Source organism: Ambystoma mexicanum, chromosome 9 (genome assembly GCF_040938575.1).
Source record: "Ambystoma mexicanum isolate Mex_15411 chromosome 9, UKY_AmexF1_1, whole genome shotgun sequence".
In the NCBI taxonomy this organism is placed as follows: Eukaryota; Metazoa; Chordata; class Amphibia; order Caudata; family Ambystomatidae; genus Ambystoma; species Ambystoma mexicanum.
Window position 1 is genome coordinate 1,323,443,759 of NC_090931.1, and position 27,095 is coordinate 1,323,470,853.

At 50.6% G+C, this 27,095-nt stretch overlaps 1 protein-coding gene and 1 non-coding gene across 34 annotated transcripts in view; one reads left to right on the plus strand and one right to left on the minus strand.

The window, feature by feature from the left end:
* Positions 1–979: 979 nt before the first annotated feature.
* LOC138489851 (5.8S ribosomal RNA) lies at positions 980–1,130 on the minus strand. Its single transcript, XR_011274949.1, has one exon. It is a non-coding gene; the product is annotated as a 5.8S ribosomal RNA (ribosomal RNA).
* Positions 1,131–5,432: 4,302 nt separating this feature from the next.
* The window catches only part of CLASP1 (cytoplasmic linker associated protein 1), a 2,584,612-nt gene continuing 2,562,949 nt past the window's right edge, over positions 5,433–27,095 (plus strand). For 12 of the 33 annotated variants that reach the window (XM_069616708.1, XM_069616710.1, XM_069616715.1 and 9 more), the window contains exon 1: positions 5,434–5,788. The gene's annotated coding sequence lies outside the window, so the exon portion shown is untranslated. Of the gene's footprint in view, positions 5,789–27,095 lie in introns of all 33 variants that reach the window. The other 21 variants (XM_069616711.1, XM_069616719.1, XM_069616721.1 and 18 more) reach the window with 3 other exon arrangements.

Here is a 27,095-nt window from a genome sequence, read left to right on the forward strand (position 1 = left end):
CCGTTCCAGGTGACCAACCTGGCTGCCGTGTTCAATCGTGTTGGCGGACTGCGCCGACCCCACCAGTTTACCTCCAACTGTTTCACGCCCTCTTTAACTCGCTCTTCAAACTTCTGTTCAACTTTCCCTTGCGGTACTTGTTGGCCATCAGTCTCGCGCCCGTATTTAGCCTTAGACAGAGTTTACCACACGCTTTGGGCTACATTCCCAAGCAACCTGACTCCAAGAAAACCTGATCCCAGTGTGCAAGAGGCCGCTATCGGCCCAACACCATCTGCGTGGAGACTCAATCAGAAGGGCTTGAGCCCCCTGAGCGATGCCAGGGAGTCTGTCTTCTGGCGCCACATTTCTCACGCCAGCCGCTGAATGGGGATTCGGCGCTGGGCTCTTCCCTTTTCACTGGCCGTTACTGAGGGAATCCTGGTTAGTTTCTTTTCCTCTGCTTAGTAATATGCTTAAATTCAGCAGGTCACCAAGTCTGATCTCAGGCCGTGGTCGGGGAGCACAAAAGCTCAGGGCAGCTGGCCTCGGGCTCGTACGGGTGTGGGGGGTTGCCCCAGCCCTGTGCCTCTGGCGCAGGCGAGTGAGCTCTGTCCCAATCTGCGACTGAAGCCGACATGGTCACAAGGTCCACGCTCCATGGTCATCCTGCGCCGGCAACCGGGGTACACCAAAGACAGCCACACACAGCACGGCCAGATGCCCCGGGGTAGGGTGAAGGTGCGCCAGGCTTTTTTAAAGCCTGCTGCCGACGCCACCACATCCACGGCGCGCCGGCCACCCGGCCCTCCCGACACCAGCATGAGGCGGGGAAACTGGCGAGGCCAGGACGCGTCGGCAATGAGCTTGCACGCCAGATCCAAGGATCCAGCGACGGTGCTGATCGGGGTCTGACCTTAGGGGGATGAATGGAATGAGGTCCCTGCGACAGCCCCAGCCACGCCCCTTGGAGGGAACCCTGGGGCGATTGATGTAGAAGCGATCCTCAGACAGGCGTAGCCCTGGGAAAAACCCAGGGCCACACGGTGCGTTCGAAGTGTTGATCAATGTGTCCTGCAATTCACACCAATTCTTGCAGCTATCTGCGTTCTTCATCGATGCACGAGTCGAGTGATCCACCGCCAAGAGTCACAGGCACCTTTTTTTTTGTTCCAGATGTCGGCCCGACCCTGCCGGTGCAGGAGAGGTCGGGGAGGCCCAGCACCCTATCTCGCTCGGCCGAAACCATTGTGGTTTAAAAAAAAAAAAAAAAAATCCAGGTGCTCAGCCTGGGAAGCCTGATCGCCACCTGCAGCAGCACAGCGCTTCCCAGGGGGATGGAGGTAGGCCGCTCTGCCACCTGCCCACCCGGCCCGATCCACTCCTTCCCCGACCCCTTCCCTTTTGGAGGGGGCTGGGAGATGAATAGCGAGGCAGGCCAGAGACAGCACAGGTTGGGTGGGACCGCTAGAGTCTTCAAACCCCACCCTAGCCGCATAGGGCCCAGCTCCAGGTACCTGGGCAAGAGGGAAGGTCACCTACTGTGCCAGCAGGCCTGGCCATCGCTCGCCCACAGATGTGGGCGGCTGGAACCTTGGCGCCCACCGTCGAGTAAGCCAGCTGCACCATGGCTCAAGGCTCATGCCTGGCGTGCCGGGCCCCTGTCTGCCTGGGGAGGCGCCCCTCGAGAGCAGTCAGGTTCCCTTCGGCTCCAGGCTGCTCCCACACGGGGCCTCCCTGCTGACTGCGGTGTGCCCACCAATGCCCACTCGCTGGCAGGTCAGAGAGAGTAGTGCGTGCCCCCGGCCAGCGCAGACGCGGGCTCAGTGAGGAGAGGGGGCTGCGCAGGGCTTCCTTTCCGGTGCGTGGTTGGGGACATCCCCAGCAGGTTAACCCAACCCTGCCAGGCATCCCCGGCCATCTGCTGGGTCGCGGACCCCTCTCCGGTGGAAGGGAATCCCTGCTCCCTGGCGCCTGGTGGACCACACGCAACGGACCGCTCTGTGAGAGGTGCCCCGGGCTGTGGGTGTGCACGTCTGGGATACAACCGAGATCAGGCCCACGGCTCTCCCTCCCGCTGCTCCACCATTAATGATCCTTCGTGCCCCCACCCACAAGCAGATACCATTCACACTCAAATGCCCCATTTCTCCTTCCAAACATACATTCCAGATTCAAATGCCACCTCCCTCCTGACCCACATGCCACCATCCCGCCATCAAAACCCACACAAAGACACCAACATCCGTCCCTCCATACCTACACCAAGATGCTCCACCCCTCAAAGCCACACCCATATGATTCACCTCTACCTCCAGACTCATACTCAGATGGTGCCATTCGCCCTCTCTCTATACCCACACCAGATTACACCATCCCTTCGACACACACACATGCTCCCACCACTCCAATAAACCAAAATCATTCTCTCAAGACAAACATACCCCACCCCTCCATTCACACCCAGATACCCCCTTCCTTCCCACCAGAGTGCTCCAGCCCTGACCCACATGCTCCACCATTCCCTGACATACCCCCAACATATGCCCTGTCCCTCCATTCCAGATCAACAATGCCCCCTCCGATCCAGACTCCAAGATGCCCAATCCCTTCCTCAAGACCCATACCATGATGGCCCATGCTCCCTCCACACAGAAAGATGCCCCTATCCGTCCTCCGACCAATGAGCCCCAATCCCTCCCTCCAGACCCACACCAATGTGCCCCATCCCTCCCTCCAGATGCACACCAATGTGTCCCATGCCTCCCTTCATACCCACAGCAATGTCCCCATCTCTCCCTCCAGACCCACACCCATGTGCACCATCCCTTCCTCTCAGACCCACACCAATATGCACCATCCCTCCCTCTCAGAACCACAAGATGCCCCATCCCTCCCTCTAGACCAACACCATAATGCTGCATCCTCCCTCCACATAGCAAGATGCCCCTTCCCCTTGCATCAGATGCCCATGTGCCGATCCTGAATCACATGCAGATAGGCCCAGCCAACCAACTCTAAAACCACCCATCCTAGTATGCCCCCATCCACCCAGACCCACACCAAAGTGCCCCATCCCCTCCTTCCAGACCCACACCAATATGCTGCCACCCGTCCCCAGACAAATGTCCCCATCCCTCACATCAAACCCACACCAATGTGCCCCCATCACCTCCCTCCAGAGCCACACCAAGATGCCCCGTCCAACTTCCCAACCCACACCTAGATGACCCATGCTACCCTCCAGACCCACTGTGTCCCATTGCTCCCTCCAGAAACACCCATGTGCACCATCCCTCTGCCCAGATCCACACCGATGTGTCCCCACCACCTCCCTCCAAAGCCACACCAAGATGCCCGTCCCACTTCCCAACCCACACCTAGATGACCCATGCCACCCTCCAGACCCACTGTGCCCCATCTCTCCCTCCAGAAACACAACCATGTGCACCATCCCTCCGTCCAGATCTACACTAATGTGCCCCCCCCACCTCCCTCCAGAGCCACACCAAGATGCCCCATCCCATTTCCCACCCCACACCTAGATGACCCATGCCACCCTCCAGACCCACTGTGCCCCATCTCTCCCTCCAGAAACACACCCATGTGCACCATCCCTCCTCCGCCCAGATCCACACCAATGTGCCCCCACCACCTCCCTCCAGAGCAACACCAATGATGCCTCTTCCTACTTCACACCTAGATGACCCATGCCACCCTCCAGACCCACAGTGCCCCATCTCTCCCCCCAGAAACACACCCATGTGCCCCCCACCACCACCCTCGAGAGCCACACCAATGTGCCCCCACCACCTCCCTCCAGAGGAACACCAATGATGCCCCTTCCTACTTGACACCTAGATGACCCATGCCACCCTCCAGACCCAGTGCCCCATCTCTCCCTCCAGAAACGCACCCATGTGCCCCACCACCTCCCTCGAGAGCCACACCAATGTGCCCCCACCACCTCCCTCCAGAGCCCCACCAATGTGCCCCTTCCAACTGCCTAACCCACAGCTAGATGACCCATGCCACCCTCCAGACCCTCTGTGCCCCATCTCTCCTTACAGAAATGAACCCATGTGCCCCCACCACCTCCCTCCAGAGCCACACCAATGTGCCCCCACCACCTCCCCCCTCCAGAGCCACACCAAGATGCCCCGTCCAACTTCCCAACCCACACCTAGATGACCCATGCCACGCTCCAGACCCACTGTGCCCCATCTCTCCCTCCAGAAACACACCCATGTGCACCATCCCTCCGCCCAGATCCACACCAATGTACCCCAACCCTCCCCCCAAACCCACACCACTATGTCCTATTCCTCCCTCCAGACCCACACCAAGATACCCCGTCCAACTTCCCAACTCACACTTAGATGCCCCAATGCTACCGTCCGGACCCACTACCCCATCTCTCTCCGGAAACAACCTCATGTGCACCATCCCTCTGCCCAGATCCACGCCAATGTGCCCCCACCAGAGCCACACCAATATGCCCCATCCAACTTCCCAACCCACACCTAGATGACCCATGCCACCCTCCAGACCCACTGTGACCCATTTCTCCCTCCAGAAACACACCCATGTGCACCATCCCTCCACCCAGATCCACACCAATGTACCCCAACCCTCCCCCCAAACCCACACCACTATGTCCTATCCCTCCCTCCAGACCCACACCAAGGGGCCCCCTTTCTCCAGATCCACACAAATGTGCCCCATGCCCCAGACCAGCATGCCCCTATCCAACCATTCAGACCCCACCAAGATGCCCAATCCCTCCCTCTAGTCTAGACCAATACCATAATGCCCAATACTCCGTCCAAATAGCAAGATGCCCCTCCCCCCTTGCAACAGATACCTGTGTGCCAATCCCGAATCACACGCAGAAAGCCCCAGCCAAACCCCCTCTAAAGCCACCCATTCTAATAATCACACCCTCATGAAACATTACATCACTATTAGCCGCCGGTGATCAGTTAAACACCATCATACGCGGTCTCCCTGTTCCTTTTCTTAGCCCTCCATACCTTTCATGTTGAATAGATGAGCATGATTTTTAAAGTACATGCAATTTCCCGCTCCCCTGTCTAAATCGGGTGTCTTGCAGGAACATTCACGGTATCCGGAAGAAAATTGCAACCTGGTAGCCAGAGCCTTGCCGCTCAGGACGCTCCAGGGTCCCGTAGAAACGTTCCCGCCGTCCCAATGAAAATGTCCACCCCAAACGCTGCAAGCAAAAGGCTGGCAGGGTTCCCAGAGAAAACGCCCAACCCATCCGCTGCAAGCAAAAGGCTGTCAGGGTCCGGTTGCACTTGCACCAGCAGCCAGAGCGTTCAGAATGCCCGCTCAGCCCCGGCCCCTCACTGAACTTGCTCCGGAACCGCTTCACTGCTCCGGAAATCACACGGATGACATCAGAGTCACGTGAAGAAGAGGGGGCGGCCCGTTGCTTTGGTCTTTTTCTCGGATGGGAACTAGTCGCTACTGTAGTAACTGTGCCAGCGTAGTCCTTCTTCTTTCTGCCCGTTTCCTTGTCTTTCTCTTTGAAGCACAAGGATCGGTTCTAGACTAGAACATTCATCTCTATGGTACAGCACGCTGCTCTATCTCTCTGTTGACCTCTCTATGGCGTGCGGCTGCCGGCGAGCTCAGCCAGCGCATGCGTTGTAAAGCAGCCTTCTGTCTGCTTCCAGCAGGGCGGAGAAGAGCAATGCTGCAGCAGGAGGAGAAGAGGAGCAACCCGGATTCTTAGGGCGCCCGACCACAGATTCAGGTGGACGAGAGCGGGGCCGGACTCCAGCAGGTAACGTCCAGGGAGCAGTCTTGCGCTGGGGCTGCGGAACAAACACCCTGCCTGGTCATATCTTACTGTACCACCCACATCCCCTGTCAGTGCCAGCACCCCCGCCCCTCTGGGCTGCCTGTGCCACCGCGCCCCCGCCCCCTTGTCTAAGACGTCCCCCACTCCCGCCCGCGAAATCAGTTGATGGGCTAATCGTCCTAGGGTCAGGTAACGTTGCTGAACCTATTGTTGCTGCACATCCCTTGTCATTGACAGGTCCAGCACCGGCTGATGCTCGAGGCAAGCATCCTTGTCAAACCAGGCCAGCCTTTACCAACTTCCATCCACTGCCCAGGCCTCCTTGTACATCTAGTCACGTCAAGCACCTCGTCCTTCACTGGTGCCCATGCCGGGCTTCTCTGAGCATCCACCACTGGCCATGTTGTCACTTGATTACTTAACCTTTAATTATGTACCAGACATTTAATTTGAAATCATTATCGGAACCGATTAGTCAACTCTTTTCAAGGGCCATTCTCTGAGCCTGCATTTGCCAGTTGTCATTGATAGTACCAGTTTCTCTGCTAACCCTCCCTTTATTTGGAGGTTCATTCCTTTACAACTAGCCACAGGTCCTTCCCTGCCAGCACCCACTTTAGCAAATTGTTCAGGTCTTGCTCCGCCAGACCCGTAGTATGGGAATTGGCCCAAGCCGTAGCAGCTCCGTATATTTGCTTTTAGCCTCTCTTGTTAAAGTCCTTTTCAATGCAGTTATTCCCAGGACTTGCATTGCCAATCCGCCACTACTCCAGTAAACCACAAGTCTGCACGTCCGGACCCATCGCATTCATGAGCAGCCTCCGGGTGCTTTTACCTTGACATGGTCTCAGCACTGCTGTTTCTATTCTGTGTTAGTCAAGGGAATGGGTTTGCTGTCCCCATTTGTCACGCCCGGGTTCATCAGCAATGACATATTTTGACCCCGTCTTTGAAATATTCATATCCTCGTCTAGTACCACACACTGCACCATACCTGGAATCCCTTCCTCCTACCCTTTGCTGCAGCAGTTTCTGCACTCGGGTTCAACCCAATGTATGCCATCTCTGGGTTCAACACAATTGGAAGCTTTTTGGATCTTGTTTGTTACATGGAATAGCCTTGTTCTCGTAAAACAGATTAATAGTTGGAGCTACTTTTTCCCTCCAAGACAACTAGTGGTATACGCATGTGACATTAAACCCTTCTTGATCGTTTGTAGTTGCCTTAAATCTGCATCTTAATCGCATTTCTGATATTGCTACATTTGTAGTTCTTTGTAATGTCCTCAAAACATATTGTATCATAACTTTATAATTGACAGAAATGTGACTGCTTGAAATACACGTTTAAGTTAAATTTGCTACATATAGTATTCTACTAATTCCTAGTCCTCTAGAAGTAGGCCATCACCCCACCCGCCCCGTGTGTTACAAACCGGATTATAAATCACTAACTGCACCTAGTGATCTGTGAGGGCTCAGGAGGCCTGTGCGACAGCTGTTGCAACCATGTGGCAACACCAGACATCTGCAGAGAGGGGATATGCTTTGAGTGACACTGGCGGAGTAGATTTTGCGCCATTCCTCAGAGAGCCGGAGTGAAGGTGAATCGTATACCAATTGAGTGCTCTGCCCAATAACAGTTGAATGGAGTACCTGTTTAACACCACCAGGACTGTTGTGGTGGTGTATGGTGATGCCAGGTTCCGGCTCTGGTTCTGTCTGCATAGCCTCGAGATAGCAGCTTCATGTATGTGGCGTGGTGGCGCCAGGAGGAAGCAGCGAGGACTTAGACGACAGATGGGGTTGTTTTCATCGCATCCCTGTGTTCTCCTCTGCCTGTGGAGTTTGTAGTCTAGTGTGCGGGAGTCACAGGTAACTTTTGTAACAGCAGATATGATGGTGATGGTGCAACTTGCAGTGCTCTCGGGCTGCTTGGCGGAGGAGTCCTGGGATGTTTGGCAGCGGAGGGTGGTGGACTCAGCAACTTGGGCAACTGCATCAGGTGGTGGAGGTTTTTGGACTCTGGTTTGGCATCCTAAATTTGAAACTTTATTATTTGTTTGCCTTGTTTATCTGTCTCCCCTTCCACATGCAATGTTTTCCAATTTTTCATTTATGGTAGGCCAGCCCACATGGCGTTAATCAGCAGGACTTTGTTTGATTTCCACCATTCTTTCCATCTTCTATCGTATTTTCCAGCTGAAGTCGTGCCTGGGTTGATGATTGGTGTCCTTGACAACATGAACCTCTTTTTGGACTTTAAGATTTTCCTCCCTTCAACTACATTTTTTTTTTCTTTGTGGTGGCTTGGATCTTTGTCTCGCAATTCTAAAACATGGCTTTAATTTCTGCTGTATTATGGTTCATTTGTCTTTGTTGGTATTCTTTTCTCTGTTGATTTTCTAGTATTTATTGTTACCATATCATTTATTGTACCAATTGCTTAATTTTTGTAAGGTGCTATATAAACAAATAACCACAAATGCAAAGTACCCCACAGTGATGTTTTGTACCTAGTGAGCTACCCTTTTTAGCTTCTGTTTATGAACTGTTGATTTTGTTGCCACGCATCTCTCTCTCCAATGGATTAGATGTATATTCTTCTTGTGACCTGTCCAGTGCATTCAAGCCCCTGTGGCCAAGAGATCAAGCTCAAAGAATTTCTACCTGTTGCCGACTGTTCTGTTTTGGCCATTACCAATGTTGCCTGGTTATGTTTTTTTCTCTGGTCAGCTTGGTCCTGCCTTTGCAAATATATCATCTATGTTCACCCTTCCTAATCTAGCACCATATGTGCTTGTCCCGCACCACCATTGGCTAGACTTCTATACCTCAACTTCCAGGGCAATTAGAGACCACAACCTGTCCTGATCCACAAACCATGACACAGGTTTATTCTATTCAGTAATAAGATTATCACATTTGCTAATGGGATTTAGCTCCATATTCCTTTTATGTCTGTGCTGTGTTCAGTTATTGTCAAATTTGAAGGCACCTGAATTGTCAACCTCCGAACGATGAAAGGATGCATTGAGCTGGCTGCGATTCAAACCTGTAACTGCAGCTGGCTAACATATTCCTAAAGTGAGCATTTAGCTCCATGAGCTATCCTACCTCTAGTTGTCAGATGATTCTTACTACTCCAAACAAAGAGTTAACAATTGTGTAGGATGTAAATATTAATCAAAATACATGGCGTGGCTATACAGGGGAGTGCAGAAAAATAAGTTATTGTTATGAGAAAGGTGAAAGGCAAGGTGAGTGGGATTTAACAGCTAATATGGGCCTCCAGAAATGCCTCGTATGATGGGAGTACGAATTTGATAAAGTGTAATGTGGTTGTGCAGGGGATGTGATGTTGCTTGGACAGTAATTGCATCATAGGGCACAGTGTTTTTATGGGTTAAGTATTTTTTAAGATCTGTTTTGTCTGATGACTGATCCTTATTTAGCAGTTTACTAGAACAGTGTAACCTGATCACATCTTGGCCACTGGTTGATTTGGTCTGCTTTCCCCAAAACAATTTTGTATTTTTCATTAGGGAACATTTTATTTGCTGCTTTGGACCAATGCGCAGCCCCACCATCCAATGGATCCGTGTTCTTTGTAGGTAAACGGCTCAAAGTTGAGACCTTATTGGGGCTAAATATCTTTATGTACTATAGGAATAGGCAAATGTTGAAGACTTGAAATAACTTTGGTCTGAAAGTTGTTTCGTCCGTATTCTTTATTTGTTTGTTCATACTTCACCTTTGCATGCTTTCCTATGAATCTTGATTTAAAAAGCTGGAGTTTAGTGATGTGGGGTCATGTTGACCTCAGCATATTTAACGGGTGCAATGTTTTTGAGAAACGCTTACTAAGAAATATTTGCTTCATGGCCACAAGGTGACGTGTAGCAGTCTATAAAATATATTAATACATGGTGCATTTCAATACCGTTAAGCCCTTTACTTGCACATACTTGATACTTTCTCAACCCTGCAGCTTTTCTTGTAAATGGCAACCTCCCACTAGTTCTGATTTAGCCCCATCGTTCGTGTTAACCATGCTACCTCCTTTTTATTTATTTTCTTTTCTTTTTCGAGGGGGCAAATCACTGTAGAGGTAGAGTTGGCAACAGTCATATATGTAGATGAGAACCTAACGGAGGGCAATGTGTTCACAATGCTCCTTCAAAATACTAGTGGAATTCCAAAAGTGAACGTGGCAACGCGAGGAAGGCTGCTGACGATGAAGCCACAGAGCAGTGCATGAGTTGAGAACTTGCACCGCTCTCCCATTTGTAGAACATAGTTAAGTTCTTTGCAAATTTTTAGTGTTCCTTTTAAGGGCCTAGACCTGCTTATTTATGTCTGAAGTAAACTGATGCACGCGCTCTTTACTGTAGCTGTGTGAACCATGTATTTTTCTGGTATTGCAATATATTGTAGTGTCTTAGATTCCCTCAGAAGTAGCAGCATGCCAAATAAAATTCTCTTTTATGTAGTCCTAGGGTGTTCTAACAGAAAGCTTTCACATAGTTTTAGTTCGTGGCAACCGAAAATGTGCTGCTGTTGTGAAAGGTGTAGTTTGACACACCTAGAACCTTCGGTCTTGTTTGTATGTTTTTTATTTTTCTGTTTGTTTTTTTTTTTTTTTTTGGTGGTTTGAGAGTTGCATAAAGAAAGGGTGTTTTTAAATACATGGGACTCTCAACGACCCAACCGTCTGTATGTATCATTTTCCTATTTGTTTTTTCACCTTTTTATTCCTTGTAGATTGTGTATATTTTGAAGAATAAGGTTTCAGTTCTGTTTTCACACAATCTGCAAATGTGTTCCACCATATCGTACTTTCTCCAAGTTTTGTTTTATAGCGCTATAGCCTAGCCATTTCGTGCCTTTGGAATTAAGTTATTAACCAACTAAATTATGCTGTTTTCATCATCTGCCTCAGAAACCTTGAAGGTTGTGTTGCCCTGTCCAGATGCCAAATTGGCTGGTGCGATTTTGGTGGCTTGGTTACACCAGAAAATTTAAAATGCTGCCCGAGCACCCTGGGATTGTTGCTGGCTGGGATCAAAAACCATGAGTCGCTTCTTGATTTTCATTCCCCTCCCCTAACCCCCCAACTCTCACAGGCTGTTTGGTTAAGATTCTTACATTTTCCCTTGTTGGAGCAGGATGAATGACCACTAGATATTGGGTATGTATGTCCATAGCATAATTGCGAGGTCTGTATTGTGTACACCTTTTTTAAATGTTTTAGTCGCTTGTCTTTTTTTTTTAGTTCTCAGAATGGCTTCTATTCAGACACACCATTTACCTGTATTTTCACACTTACTTGGAGTTAGGTTAAGCCTGGTGGACGCTTATCTTGTTTAGATTGGTCCTTTTTATATAAACATGTATTTTCCTCTAAATATATTCCTTGATATAGGTTTGGCTGAATTTGGCCGGTTGCGTCTTCATTTTCTATAGCTATTTTGTCTGGCGGCAGTAGAATGAATAGTTTCTTTTTGCAAATGTTCTTGGGTCATGTAGTGAGATCACTGGCAAGCAGAGATGGGATTTTTTTTTAAATTTTTTTTTTAGTATTTTAATCTTTAAGATTTTTTTACAAAGGGTGATTTTCTGTTTATCTGTATTTGTCTATCTTCCTTTCTTGAGTCTCTATAGAGCTGTCAGCGGAGCAGTTTGTTTATTGTGGTAAGGAAGTTGGTGAGGTACAAGACGCCACTAAGTCTGTTGAGGCCTGAAAGGTTTCTTGTAAGCTGCGTAAGATGTTGTAGGCTGCCAACAGCCATGGGGTCTTGTCACCCGCTATTACCCTTGCCCAGCAAAGTGCTTCATCCTGCAGCACGAAGTCCGAGAAAATGTGTCTCTGATAAGGTGATCTTAACTTCAAAGTTCCAGGACAAGACAGGAGCAAGTGGCGGATAGTTTCCGCTACTTCCGTTTGTCCACAAAATCTGCAGGCGTTAGTTGTTGCGCGCCCCCGTCGAATAGGATCTCGTTTGTATGTAACAAGTTCAATCTTGCTCTTAGTAGCAGGGACCTTGCTTGCTTGGACGGGAACTGTTTGATGAACGGTTGAAGCTCGTTCAGTTTGCAAATGGTCACCGGCAAGTGTCTCGTTAGCTTGTTTGAGGCGGCTTTCTCAGCTGTTTTAATCCAGTCGAGTTCCTTCACTCTGTTCAGTACTTTTACTGGGTTGTTATTGAGAGTCTCTACGTCAGATGAAACTTCTTGGAGGATTTCCTTGATCCGATTTGACCAGCTGTTTAACATCTTGCAATTTTGGTCATTTATTTCTTGTAGGATCAGGTGGTATACTGAAGGATTTTCCGCGAGTTGGCATTTGCGGTAGAGCATTATAGAGTTGCATCTTACTGATCCCTCGAGGGAAAGTAAACTAAGTTCTTGTCTTATACAAGCTATAGGCACGCATTTTAGAAGCCCCAGGATAGCCCACCAGAACGTTGCCTCTAGGGTAGGCCAAATCGATGAAGGAATGTTGGGCATAGCGTCTGCTCCGTAAACTAGGGTTGGGACCACCTTCATTTTGTAAAAATTGATCACCGGGATCAAGGAAAATCGCCCGAATTTTCTATTAATGGCTTTGCCTTGTGCCGTGAGTTTTCTTGCATTGTCTTTTAGGAGATTTTGCATTCCTATCTCATTTTTGGAGTTATTCAGGATAACGCCCAGATATTTAAATTCCGTCACATTTTCAATCTGGTTCTTGTTCAGCACTAGTTTCGTTTTTGCGTTGATTTTGGCGTTTTTGGACAAAGACATACGTTTTTGGTTTTCTTGTCGTTTATCTCCAGGTTGTTTCTTTCCATGTATATCTGAAGGTTGCTCAGCTGACGTTGCAGTCCTATTGGTATATAATCTAGGAGTAGCACGTCGTCTGCGTACAGGAGCCTTCCCACATGCGATTTTCCGATTTTTGGTGCAAAACTACGAACGGTTTCTTCAGATGTTTTGATGTCTCCAAGGAATGCCAAGAACAGTGCCGGAGCCAGAGGGCATCCTTGTTTAACACCCCTTTGCGTGGGGATCAGAGTGGATAAAGATCCTTGTTGATCCAAGCGCACCCTCATGTTGGTCCGAGTACAGCGCTTTGATAGGCTCTAAGATAGAAGAAGGGCAGTTCCATGCCTCAAGCTTGTCCCATAGCAGTGCCCTGTCTATACGGTCAAAGGCCTGGGTAAGGTCCACAAAGACGATGAAGATCCTAGGACCTCCTTTATGTTTCATGGTGTTCATTATCAGGATGTTTGCAGATGTACCAAAGTTTTTCTTAAACCCTGATTGTAAGTGGTCCTCGCAGGGCGCTGTTTTTGCCCACGCTTTAAATTCATTCAAAAGGAGGGACCCAAACACTTAGCCTATGCAGTCTAGCAAGGCGATTGGGCGATAGTTTGCCAGATCACTCTTGTTCCCTTTTTTAAAAATGGGGACCACCGTCACTGATTCCCATGATGGCGGGATTGATTTTGATTGGGCACATCTGCGGAAAATTTCACACAGGAGCACTGTCCATTTTTCGGGGTGTGTCTTTAGGTCCACGTTAGTGATCCCGTCAGGGTAGGGAGCTCTGGAGTTCTTCAGTGACCTGATCTGGCGGCTTATGTCTTCGCGGTCGTCCAGAGTGATCCATTGTGCTGGTTCAGTGTTCTGCTTAGTTGCCTTTGTTGTTTTTGGCGGGGCGAAGAGGGTTCTGAAGAAGTTCACCCAGACGGATTCTCCTACATTGTTGATTATGGTTGATGTCTCTTGTGGTGTAGTTGAATTTAAGAGCGACCAGAATTCACAGCTTTTGTCCCCTCGTATAGCAGTTTGGATTTCCTCGGCGTCTTGCTGGTATAGTGTTGCCCGGTGGTGTTTGAGCCATGATTTGTAAACCCTGGTGGCCTCTATAACTGTCTTGTTTTTATGGGGCCTCGGGCTAGGGCTGTCCTCTTCACTTTTCTTAGAACTTTCCTTTTTTCGACCAAAAGTTTGTCGTACACATGCTTCCTGGATTCTACGTTGTTTTTAGGTCCCCTCTTCTTTTTGTAGATCTCTAGGAATGGCAGGTAGTCAATCTCGTTTACTAGAGTGCCGTTTTGTGCACAGTACTTTTGTTTAAGGTCGATTATTGCTTTGGCTGACAGTTTTATTTTTGTGCCTCTGGTGTTTGCTTCCAAGAGCGTGGTTGACTTTGAAGTTAGACTCAGATTTGTCGGCCAGGTGACATACAACAGGTTATAGTCGCTTTTGCTAGTCTGTGTCACCCCGAATTCCGTGATTAATCTGGCCAGGCTGTCGGATACGTAAATATAGTAAATCGTTGCGCTGGCTGAACCGTTTTCCCATGTGGGGAGGAAGGTTTCTTTAGGTAGGACCTCGCTCATGTTATGTAGTTCTCTAGATGACATCAGTTTTGGCCATGCCATCCCTCTTGAGACTGTAGATGACACTTTTTGAGCTGAGTTCTTTTTGGTTTTCTTGGCCACAAGAAGCGTTGATGTCCCCACACAGCAATAGGTGTGAAGCAGCATGCGTGGCGGTAGCCGTATCAATGGCTTTCAATCGATCTCAAAAAGTTACTGGCTTCAACGGCGGATGGATTCCAGTAAATGTTCATTGACTATTGTCGATTTTGCGTTTTTTGCTTAATTTGTATTACTCGGCCAGCTTTGCACTGATCATAAGTAAAAATTGATTGCTTCTCAACACTTTTGCATGGGACAGACCACAGTTATGTCGAATCGCTGTCAAGATTCCCGATGAAGGACGCCCCAACGGGCCTTTTTTGGCGGGGGCCAGAAAAATTTCATACCCGTCAAGGGATGGCGACTCTGTTAGCCAGGTCTCCTGGAGACAGAAGACGTCAAATTCTGTTAGTTTTACATCACTAGGTGCCGTGAGGTGACCTTGGCCTCTTGTGTTCCAGGAGCAAAGCTTTAGTCCGCCTGCAGCTGTATTTGTGTCGCGTTGCAGTTGGTCGGCTTGCTCCGGGATCAAGGATTGCTAACTTTTGTGTTGTTTTTTGTAGCATTTTAGGGAGCCAAGCCCACAAGTTTCTTGCTGGAGATTTGCTAGAGAAAGCCCCAGTCTTGGCTGATTTCACTTCTCTTCCACGAGTCTTTAACCTCAGTGAATCGTGGTGAGGCTTAACGGAGGGTCTCTCTGAGGCCGAGTGATCTCTTTCACGGCACTTTCTGTTCCTCATCGGTGTCCTGTGGTAGTGCTCTTCCGACGCTCGCTCTGGAGATTTCTTCAATCAGCTGTTTTCAGCTCGACTGTAGTGTATAGTTTCCTTAAAGTGGTCCTTAGATTTCCCCCTTCGGTCTTGAGAATGGTTTGTGGCCTCTGTGTCTCGTTTCTGGCTTGGGGCGTGCTTACGTAGAGGCGGAGCTGCACCGAACCTTGAAGTGATCTGTCTCGTTGACTCTGTTAGGTTTTACCCCATTTTGAGCAGTTTGTTGGAGTCTTTTTCCAGCTGACTTTTGATGTTCTTGGAAGCAATATACAAGTGGGCCAGTGCCTTTCCCCGTTTGTGACTCGGGTCAACAATTATTAAGTCTTCAGACCTTATTTGGTGTAATGACGGAAGGTAACTGAACAAAGCGAGCACTGACCCGCGGTTTAATGTAATTTCGTCGTCATTGCCCTCGATCTGTTCTAGTTTCATAATCCATCTTGTGGTCTCTTTTTTTTTTATGTGTACTTTGTTGTACTTTGCCGTTTTAGAAACATAGTGGAGTTTAAAAGGCCCGTCTGATGTTTCGCTTTGCCCTGGCGATGTTTTGTGTCTTTCAGTTGCTCTCTGGGGGGAAGACGATCTGTCTGGCCTCTTGTGTTGCTTCCGCAGAGTACTCGTGTCGTTTTCTGATTTTGTAGAGTTTGTAGGCCCTTTTTCGATTTCCGTGTCTATTGTTTTCGTGTCCACTCTCCGCTCTATGAGCTTTTTCCTCTTCTTTATTGGGTTTACTTAGGCTTTCTATATGTCGAAGAGTTGTAGTTATTGGCTCCTTTCTTGATTTTTCAGCTCTTCTTTTTTCCGGGACTTCGAGAACTTTTTCTTCTTTTTTGTTGAGTTTGCTTTGGTTTTCTAGATGTCGGGGAGTTACAGTCACTGACTCCTTTCTTGTTTTTTCAGCTCTTATTTTCTGCGGGACTTCATCGTCGGAGTAAGTACTCAAGTTTATCAAGTCGTCGGACTGCAAAAATTCTTCTGTTTTCTTTGGTGACTTGTTTGTCCTCGCGACTTCAATTGTCATAGCTATTTCCGCTGGTGCCACCGAGGGTGTATTTTATTATTTTTTTTCCTAGCTTGTTTCTCGGCTTTTCATTTTCTTTTGACGTCCCTTTATTCGTTTTGTTTAACACAAATACTGGCTCTAACGTTGGTGTAATTTTACTCGTCTCAGACTTTGGCTCCCCTTTGGGATTGGCCTTTGCTGCTTTCGGCGGCGCATTAGAGCTCTCAGTTAGATCAATCGTGAGTGTTGTTTGGGTACCAGCTTCTTTGTTAGATGGTCTCTTAGGGTACTGGTCTAGCCCAGTCCCCACTGGACCCAAAGCCCTTATTTGGGCTTCACTTACTTTGGTGTTTTCCTGTGCTATAATGTAGGCTTCCAAAAAAGACAATTTAGTCAGTAACGATGCTTGGATTGACGTGTGGTCTTTCAGTGTGTCGCTTATCCCTTCATACAATTTCATGAATGGGCAGAGAGCAATTGTCACTGCCGACATTATTGCAGGCATGTCCAAGTTGTTTGCCATGGGAGGTCTCAGGTTCTGCTCCGTGGGTTCAGATGTTCTCCCTTTCTCCAAAGGGTTGAGCCGGTCAGACGGGGAACCTGTTTGGAACGGGCAGCGTGGTTTATTAAAATCTGTTGTTTTTCTGCATGCTTTGTGCGCATTTGGGTGGTCACAAAACTCTTGGTCAGCACTAGGTGTTTGGAGATTGTTTTTTTTTTTTCTACGTGATAGAATGCTGTTTGTCTGTAGGCTGGAGTTTTGCTCCAACTTGTTTTGCGCATTTTCCAGAGGATCTTTATCGATGTCTACGAGTGTATTTTTGTTGTTGTCCCCTTGTGCCAACGTTGCCTCTTGCCCCTCCGTTTGTCCACCACACTTTTCTCGATCCAGAAACTGCCTTTCCGTAGTGTTAGTAAGTGTAGGCGTTAGTGAAGGAGTTTTATCTAGGTCTATAGTGGTGATTAAGTCTTTGATAGTTGATTTTGAGTTCATCGCCGACTTCAAATGGTTGGGTTCCGGGAATGGAATAATAGCATCAAGTGCCATTGAGGTTTCTGTTAACTTTTGAGTTTTAGTCTCTGGTAGTGAAGAGAGTGGCTGGTCGTTTTCCTTCAGAATAGGAGATTTGGTCACCGTCTCTTGTACTGTGGTGGGGCACTCTGTCCCCTCGGCCGGCTCTAGGTTCAGAGAATTCTCAGTGGGTGGCGCTGTTTGATGAGCCGTCAGTTTTTGGGAACTTAGGGCTCTGCTGATGGAAGGCAACTGCTCTTTGCTCGGCTCAGCTGGGCCAAAGACCTCCTTTGCTGTATTTGGAGGAACCTGTGGTGTAAAGTGTTCAATCCGTCTCTGTTTAGATACCGGCATACAATCGTTCAAAGCCTCTAGGATTTCAAGGTCAGTTAGTTCGACCCTTCTAGCATTGGTAATTGCTGGCTTGAGGTTAAAGAAGTCTCTCAGATTTGTGGCACTGCCTTCAGTGTTTTTTTTTCCGGGCTAGACCTTTTCCTTTGGTCAATAGCCCCTTTTATTAAGCCTTTTGCATTTTTCCTGTGGTAAGTACTCCCCGCTTTTTGGGGTTGTACCGGTCTTTGGCGCTTCCTGTCGTTTGTCGTCGGGGCCTCATGTGTTTCTTGACCCAACTCCCCCAGGGATGGCAAAGTTCCTGTGCTCGGCTCCACGTGGATCTGAGCCTGCACATTGCGGATGGTTTCCAGGAGAGGAGCCACAGCCGTCTCCAGGGCTGACTCTGGTCGCTGCATTCCCACCAGCAAGGAAGCCGGTGGGGTGGCAGGCGCTCCTCCCATCGCAATCTCCCCACAGAACTTATCGACGCTCCCCCTTTTCCGGGGCTCATGGTCCAGAGTTGTCGCTGTCAGTGACCTCTGGGCCCGCGCGCCCACCCCCTCTGCAACTCCCTGCTCCCCCTCCCCAGGGGCCGACTCAGGGGAAGCTGAGGTCGGAAGGCTGGGACCCGGAGCGTTGGGCGGGCCTGAGGCTCTGCCTCCCGCGGACGCCTCTCCCGCTTCATCCTCGCTGCTTCCAGCCGGCGAACGCGACCGGTCCGGCGCCGCCTCCCCTGCCCTAGCCGGCAGCGACCCCCACTCTGCGGGAGGCGATGCTGGCATGCAGGGGGGCGGCGAGCCAGGGGCGGGTGCGTCGATGCAGACTGCGAATGCCCGAATTTCGGGCACAAGCTCCACGGATGCTGCGTCCGCAGAATCTTCACTGCAACACCTTGTCACAGTGGTAGATGGATCCAGGTTAGTCGTTTCGATGAGGATGATGTTTGTCTGGGGTGCGTTGAGCGGTTTAGTGGGCTTGGGCTTCCCTTTTGTTTTTGGACGTGGTGGCTGATCCAACTTTGTGTTGGTTATGTCTTGCAGAGTTTTTTTTTTTTTTTTTTTTTTTTTTAAATATTTTATTGATTTTATATTTTAGAAAAACACACAACACAATACAACTGTTAATTATTTACAGAAACCACAACAGAAAATACGAGAAAGGAAAAAGAAAAAAAAGAGAAAACTCCCCCCAACCCCCATCAAGCCAGAGCCGGCTCCCTTGTATCCTCAGTCGGGGCACCGTCAGGAGAAACATTGTCCGTAGGCACATCTTCAGAATTCTCAGAGTCGTCCAAGCCCTGTTGTGGGTTGGTCATAGAGGCCACCAATTGTCGCCAGGCCAGCAAGGGCCCTATCTCCTCCTCGCCCCCTCTAGTGACCGCTTCAAACCAGACCACGGATTCAGCCTCCGCCCACCTCATAATGTCCGCCCACCACAGTTCCACTCTCGGCCTGCTAGCCGATTTCCAGTTCATGGCAATCCTGCGTTTGGCCAGAACATATGCCAGGTCCCTCAGCTTGCTCGGGTGCCTAAAGTGTCTGGGCCTGGGGAAGATCCCAAGCATACATGACCAGGCAGATCCCACGTCCAACACCACTCCCCCACTTGCGAGCTTCATCTTGACCTCCTCCCAAAATCTATACACTTCCGGGCAGGCCCAAAACATATGTAGCAACCCTGCTTCCACTTCCCCACACCTGGGGCATTTTTGAGTAGTCGAGCCTCCGAACCGTGCGATCCTCTGGGGAGTCAGGTAGGCCCTGTGAGTAATGTAGAACTGGAGTTGTTGGAGCCGTGCATTTCTGGACACCTTTTTATGATATCCCAGGACCCCCTTCCACTGACCCTCCGTCATGAGTTCACCCATCTCCTCTTCCCATTTATGCCTCAGTTGGGGCAACTCTTTCCCAGCCTTCGTTCTGAGGAGTTCGTATATTCGTGATATTTCATGCCCACCCTCTGAGACATCATACATAGTTTCAAGGGTGGCATCCGGATCATCTGCCAGTGCCGTCTCCGGCCATCTCTTTCTTACACGTTTTACTAGCCTAGCATGGGTGATGTACTGGCCTCTGTGCACCCCCGTCTCGTCCTGCAACTTTTGAAAGTCCAGTGCCTCCCCCTCTCTCCATATGGTCCCCAAGCGTGGCCAGGCCCACCGGCTCCCAATGCCTGCGGACAGAGTGAAACAGTTGGTTGTCATTTTCGCACAGGGCCACCAGCGGGACCTGCCAAGATAGTGGTTCTGACTCCCCCATCAGTTTCCATGTTCTGTGCCAGACCTCCCATCCCAACCTCAATAGCCACCCTCTTCCCGTCAGTTTATTCCTCTGTAGCCACACCACCTCTCTCAGGAAATATGGGGCCGCATCCTCACGCAGCAACCTAGATTCGGCCGAATCTTCATCAGACAACCACCTGGCCACATACAACAGTTGTCCCGCCAGATAATATAGTTCGAAGTTAGGCAATCCTATACCCCCCCTTCTCGTACGGGTTCTGAAGCTTCCACAGGGCCACCCTATTCCTGGAGTTACCCCACACGAAGCCCCTACACATACTATGAAGTCGTACAAATAGGCTTTTAGGGATCAAATACGGGACGTTCACGAAAAAGTGCAGGAGTCTGGGAAGGACCACCATTTTCAGCAAAGCCGCCCTCCCCATCATGGACAGGGGCAATCTGGACCAGAATGTCATGCTGTTCTTGACCCCCTCTATGGCTTTCTCTGTGTTATGCTTGTGCACCGCCTCAGTCCGGTGGTAAATATTTACCCCCAGGTACCTAAACGTGTCGGTCCGCCATGGTATTGGCAACACAGGCAGCCTCTCCAACGGGACGTCCCTGTACCCGCCCAAAGGGAACAGGCTAGACTTCCTGGGGTTCACTGATATGCCCGAGAGGACAGCGTAATGATCCAGTACTTCCAGTACGTACTGCAGGTTCTCCTCCGGGTAGCGGAGGTACAACAGCATATCGTCCGCATAGAGAGATGTTAAGTGACTGCCGCTGGCAGTGTTAATGCCCACCTCACCGTATTGTTGCCGCAGGCATATCGCCAGCGGTTCCAGCGCAAGTATGTATAACATGGGTGACCAAGGGCATCCCTGCCTGGTCCCCCTGCTAAGCTGCCAGGCATCCGAGACTGTGGCCCCAGTCTTGACCCTAGCCACCGGGCTGCTATATAACAACTGGACCCATCTGATATAACCAGCGCCCACGCCGTATCCCTGCAGGGCCGCTTTCAGCCAAGGCCATCTCACTCAATCGAAGGCCTTGACCGCATCCAGCGACACTACCGCCATCTCGCCCGTGTCATCCTTAGTATGGTCGATAACATGGTGCAGCCTCCTATGGTTATCACTGATATTCCTGCCTGGGACATATCCCGTTTGATCCGGGTGGATAAGCTTGCCAATCACTTTCTTCAACCTGTTGGCCAGCACCGCCGTGAGTATTTTGCTGTCCTGGTTTAGCAAGGACAGAGGTCTATAAGATCCACACTCAACAGCCGGCTTGCCTGGTTTCAGTAATGGAACAATCATGGCCTCACGGAGGGACAACGGGAGTTCTCCCTGTTCGTATGCCTCGTTAAACAAGGCCAGCAGAGGCTGCAGCAGCTCCTGCACGTACACCTTGTAAAACTCACCAGGCAGTCCATCCGCCCCAGGTGCCTTGCACTTGGGGAGGCCCCGGATCACCACCTCCAGCTCATCAGAAGTGATAGGGGCGTCCAGTTCCTCCCGCTCCACGTCGTCTAGGGTGGGCAGACCAATGTCTTCCAGTGTGTTCAGGATGTCCTGGCTCCTGTCCTCCCCGGTGTCCTCATACAAACGTTTGTAGAACCTGAGGAATTCCTCGTTCACCCCATCCTGAGTGTTGCGAAGGCCACCGTCCTCATCACGGATCTCACGGATAACCACTCGGGGGGACTCGCTCTTGTACAGCCAGGCCAACAGTCTGCCTAGCTTGTCGCCCCCCGCGTGCAGCCTCTCAGTGTATTTCCTATGGTTCAGTCTACATAGTCTGTCCCAAAGAGCGCTGCACGCCACCTGAAGGTCTCTCATCCTAGTCTTGTCTACCTGAGTGGCATTCTCAAGACGAGCCAGGCTCTCCAGTTCCCTTTCGGTGTCCTGAAGCTCCCTCTCGATACCCCCTTGAAGTCCCTTGGATTTAGAGATCGCCACTCCGCGCACCACTACCTTAAAGGCCTCCCACAGAGTTCCCGCGGAACGCACACTACCCGTGTTTATCTCGAAGTATTCCCCGATGGCAACCCTCAGGTCCTCCCGGAAACCTTCATCCTGCAGTGCTTCCGCCCGGAGTCTCCATGTGGGGACCCGAGGCCTAGGGGGTTGGTGTCGCCACTCTACCACCAGGGGCGAATGATCCGACAATACTCGAGCTTTGTATTCCGCCTCCACTATTTCGCCCGCTGTCTCAGCAGTTACAAACACAGAATCCAATCTCGTATATGAGTCGTATGGCGCCGCATAATGCGAATACTGCCTTTCCGTGGGGTGGAGTCTCCTCCACACATCCACCAGTCTCAAGTCTCCTAGCAATGTCCCGAGCGCCTTGGCCGCCGGCGACATTTTCCCTTTGGTGTCTGCGGACCGGTCAATTTTGGGATCTAAGACACAATTGAAGTCCCCACCCCACACCATCGCGCCCCCTACCAAGGGGCTAAGTTTGCCATAGAGGGATCTAAAGTAGGCTGCAGTATCATGATTGGGGGCATACAGGTTAAGGATGTGTACTTCCCTGTTCTCCAGGAGTCCTGTTATCGCCACCATTCTACCCTCCGGGTCCACTATCGAGTCGAGCACCCGGAACGGCACATGCAGCGCCACCCAGGTGATGACCCCTCTAACATACGCCGAGTACGTGGCACCCACTACCTTGCCCTTCCACTTCCTCGTAACCACCTCCAATTTCTCCCTGGTGAGGTGGGTCTCTTGTAGCAGGGCTATGTCTATCCGCATCCTCTTCAGGTATAGCATGACTTTGTTTCGCTTGAGGTAACTATTGAGGCCTCGGACATTCCAGGTAACTATGCGAAGGCTATCCGATGCCATCTGTTTGGTCTGTATTCAGCCCCGCCCTCCCCACAATACCCCCTTGGTCTAACACTCCGCCGGCTCTTCCGCCCTTGATCTCCATCCCCCCTCCCTGTTTCCCAACTACACACCACAGCAAACAACCCATCCCCTCCCAACAAAAGCCCAGCTCCATCCCTGGATCTCAGGCCCACCCGCGTCTGGTCTTATCCCGTTTACAAGGAATAGGACCCCGCGGGGCGTCGCCGATCTAACAGCGACCTAACTAACTAGATATATTACTATTGGAGACAAAGGAAGCCTCTTGGAGCTCCCAATCAAGTGACCACGGGTAGGCACGCCCCACGGGCCAGCCAGTCAGTACCACATCATGCGCATCACATATCGTACAAATTACTATATTCAAGTCCCAATGTCTCGGCCCCGTTGCCCCAGGCGGCCCAGCCACAAGCTACTTATCTTCCGTAGTCTCTGCCTGGATGCCTGATTCTTGAGGACTGCCCAGCGCGTCTAGCCAGTCCATCGCCTCAGTTGGTGTTTCGAAAAACAGGGATCTGCTTCTGTAGAAGACTTTCAATTTGGCCGGGTAGAGTAGCATATAGCGATGGCCAGCTTCACGAAGTCTCCTTTTCACCGCTCCGAAGTGCATCCGACTCCGCTGTACTTGTAGCGTGTAGTCAGGGTAGGCCGTAATCTTAGCCGATCCTCTGTCAATCGTTCCCCCTTTTCGAAAGAATTCAAGAATCTTTTCGCGATCACGATAGTTCAAAATTTTCGCGATCACCGGCCCCTGGAGGCGGCCTCCTGGTTAGGGCCCTATGAGCTCTCTCAACTGCAAACCCCTGGGTCAGTACCCCGCCGGTAATCTCCTGCAAAAGCATGGATTCCACAAATTCCGTAGGGTCTGGCCCTTCAGTTCCTTCAGGTAGGCCCACGATTCGGATATTGTTGCGTCTGGCGCGTCCCTCCGCCTGCTCCGCTCTGTCCTCCAGGTTGCCCACCCGTTGCACAAGGGCGTGTAGCTCCTTTTTATGAGCAGCGCAATCTGCCGTATTCGTGGCCGTCTCCTTCTCGATGGCCCCCGCGCGTTCCGAGACCGCCCTCACATCCAGCCTAAGCAGATTCACCTCCTCCTGGACGGCACCGATCTTGAGGTTTAAGCCTTCTTGTAGCTCTTTCATGGCGAGGCCCAGCTTGGTCTCCCATGACACTTTTAAGTCCGCAATCGCCGCCAGCACCTCCTGTATCGTGCCAGGTGACTCCGCGGTCGTCACGGGGGTCTCTTTGATCTTGCCTCCTTCCGCCCCTGGGGGGGACTTGGCGTAAGCCTCCATCGTGGGCTGTTTGGCCTTAGGTTTCACAGCTCTCGTGGTCATGATGTTGTATGAGTCGGGCGAGGGCCCGTCCCGCCAGTCACCAAGGGGGAGTCACGCCACCCAACGTCCGAAGCCTGACCCACCACACCTTGGGGCATCCAACACGCCCGGAGCACTCCGACCACCAGGCCCACGGTCCTGTCGTTATAGCCACATCTGTTCGGCACTCCCGCTCGCTGGGCCACCGTGCGTCCTAGGCGGCGCTCATGTGTTTTAGTCTCCGAGCAAAGGGACGCAAAGGTCCAGCACTCGTGATCGCGACACTGACTTCATGATCCTCGGTGTTCGCAACGTGTCGCCGCCATTTTGTCTTGTCCGCCTGCTCAGGGCTCGTCCCAGTCAATCACAATTATTTCGGTTTCTAAGCCTTCTGGACGCCCCAAACTTTCACAGGATGTAGTGGTGGCATTCACACACCCGGACATCGATTTCCAACGTCGGCCGGCCCCCGTGGACGTACCCCTCCATCAGGATCAAAACAGGATCAGCGGAGCTCCTCCAGAGTGCGACCTCTTACATGGCCGTCCAAGCCACGCCCCCATGTCTTGCAGAGTTATTGTTTTTTTTGTTGGTGTAGAGGTGTCAAGGATGGCACTCTGTCAAGAGTGGCACAGGGCCCCCAGGTAGGGTTTGGGTGGCTGTGCTGATGTAAGGTGACAGCTAAGTACACACACAGCAGGAAACTCATCAAGAAAGAAAGTAGGCAACTGTAGTTGTGAACAGAAAGGGGCAGGAAATACAAAGATACAAACAGACTGGATTCCCTCTTGGGGTGTATGCATATATGGAAAAAGAGTGTTCCACAGACCTTTGGAAACTCCAACCTTCTGCACAGATTACTATTACAGAGGCCCACTCTGTCTGCTCATGGCTGGGAACAACAGCTGTGGGTGTCTGTTAAACAGAAAACGCAACAAGGGAAGGGGCAGAGGTTGCCTGCCGGAAACCAACAGTCAAGCTCTGTACAAAGGATCAACATAAGACACAAGAGAGACAAGAACAGAAATAACCAGGGACAAGGAAGTCTAAGAGAAATCTAGCTGAAGGGAATGAAGGAAGAAATAGTACAATAGAAATGGGTAAACTAAAGGGGAGGACAGAGGAGACAAGGAAGAGAAGGACAGGGATCAAGAACAAGGGGTTTCAAACAAGGAAGAGACCAAGGGAGCAGCAGCCAGGAAAGAGGGGGGCTGCAAACAAGGAAGCAGGGCTGCAGTACCAAATGGTACAAGGTACAGAAAAACTGTAGTGGATTGCAGAGGACTGTAGTAGGCTGCTAGGCAGAGTCCAGAGGAGCAGGACTGAGAGCTGTAGTAGGCGGCAGACGGAGAGCCCAGAGGAGTAGGGCAGCAAGAAACAAACCCAAAGGAACAGGGCGTAGAGACGGAGAGACCCGAGGGTCAGGGTTGAAAGCAGAAGAGTGTAGCAGGCAGCAAGGCAAGTAGCCCAGCAGAGCAGCAAGGAGCGAGCTCACAGGAGCAGAGCAGCGAGGCAGGGAGCCCAGAAGGCTATGGCTGTAGGCAGCGGAGTGTAACAGGCTGCAAGGCAGGAAGCCCAGAGGAGCAGGGCTGTGAGGCAGGGAGCCGAAAAGGCTAGGGCTGTAGGCAGCAGGGTGTAGCAGGCTGCAAGGCAGGAAGCCCAGAGGAGCAGGGCTGTGAGGCAGGGAGCCCAAAAGGCTAGGGCTGTAGGCAGCAGGGTGTAGCAGGCTGCAAGGCAAGAAGCCCAGAGGAGCAGAGCTGTGAGGCAGGGAGCCCAAAAGGCTAGGGCTGTAGGCAGCAGGGTGTAGCAGGCTGCAAGGCAGGAAGCCCAGAAAAAGCACTGGAACAAAAGCAGGAAAATGCAGCAGCAGGAATAGCATACAAATTCGAGACAAACGGCAAAAAGGGGATGGGAGGACTCTTGATGCAAGAGACTGAGCTCCTGCAGGCAGCTGCTTAAATACCGCCCTGCCCTGTACTGCAGCAGGCTAATTGGCAGCACCTGGAGCAGCACACCTGAATACAATCTGCCTCCTCCCTCTCTGGTCCTGAGATGGTGGAAGCAGCACTGATCCCTGGGGCTTCTGGGGATTGTGGTTCCAATGCTTACGAATGGGAATGGCCAGGAATTGATAGCTGTAGGAAGGTGCATTGTGGTACATGTAGTTAGTTGAGTTATATAAGAAGGCACCAAAGTCACGCAAATGGGAATTAAGTACCAAAGTGTGAATAGGGGTTATTCCAAGAGTATTCTGAAGAAAAATTAATAATAAATAGTCCATGATGGTTGCCAATGTGTGCGCCCATGGCGCAGGCATGACGAGAGGCTCTGAGGCAAGCGCTGCAAAGGCACCGTCCATCTTCTTCGAGGAGGGAAGGGGAGTCCATGACAACCCTGGCTCTGGCAGCCCGGCCTGCCGGACTGTCACTCTACGTTCACTCCGCGGCCGCTCTGCGGCTTAAATGTTCTTTTGTACTGTGGGTCCACCCACCAGTACAGCAATGGTAAACGGACTCAGGAAGCAGGTAGGAGGGAGAGCAGTCCTCTCATCAGGGCAGGACTGTCACTCTACGTCCACTCCGCGGCGTAAATGTTCTTTTGTACTGTGGGTCCACCCACCAGTACAGCAATGGTAAACAGACTCAGGAAGCAGGGAGAGCAGTCCTCTCTAGCAGGGCAGGACTGTCACTCTACGTCCACTCTGCGGCTGCTCCGTGACGTAAATGTTCTTTTGTACTGTGGGTCCACCCACCAGTACAGCAATGGTAAACAGACTCAGGAAGCAGGTAGGAGGGCTGCGAGAGTTGTGTTTTGGTTTGGTGGTGCTAACATTTATAAACATTGTGGAATAGAATTCTATCTTCAGCATATGCTGTTAGCTTGTGTGGATAATGACACACTCCTTTTTATTTTATGCCCCCCCCCCTCCCAAATTCTTGCTGTACTAACTCTTAAATCATCAATCAGTGGCATAACCATCAAATGTCAATGCAGAGATCAATAAGTAGTTTTGCTGAGCAAGCAACAACTAAAAGAAGGTCCTGGGTACCAGCATTACCACTTAAGCAGTGGTTACCCAGGCAAACGAGTAGCCGCTTCGTAGTGTGCTGGAAGTTCGTATGAAAAGGAAACTATATAACTTTTTGTCCAAATGTCTTCTTACTGCTAGACTTATTCTAATGCACTTTTTTTTAATTTTTTTTTTATAATAACCTAATCCTACAACATACAATGAATGTCACATAGGTATGCTTGTACAGCACCCTGCCGCCAGTACTGTCATA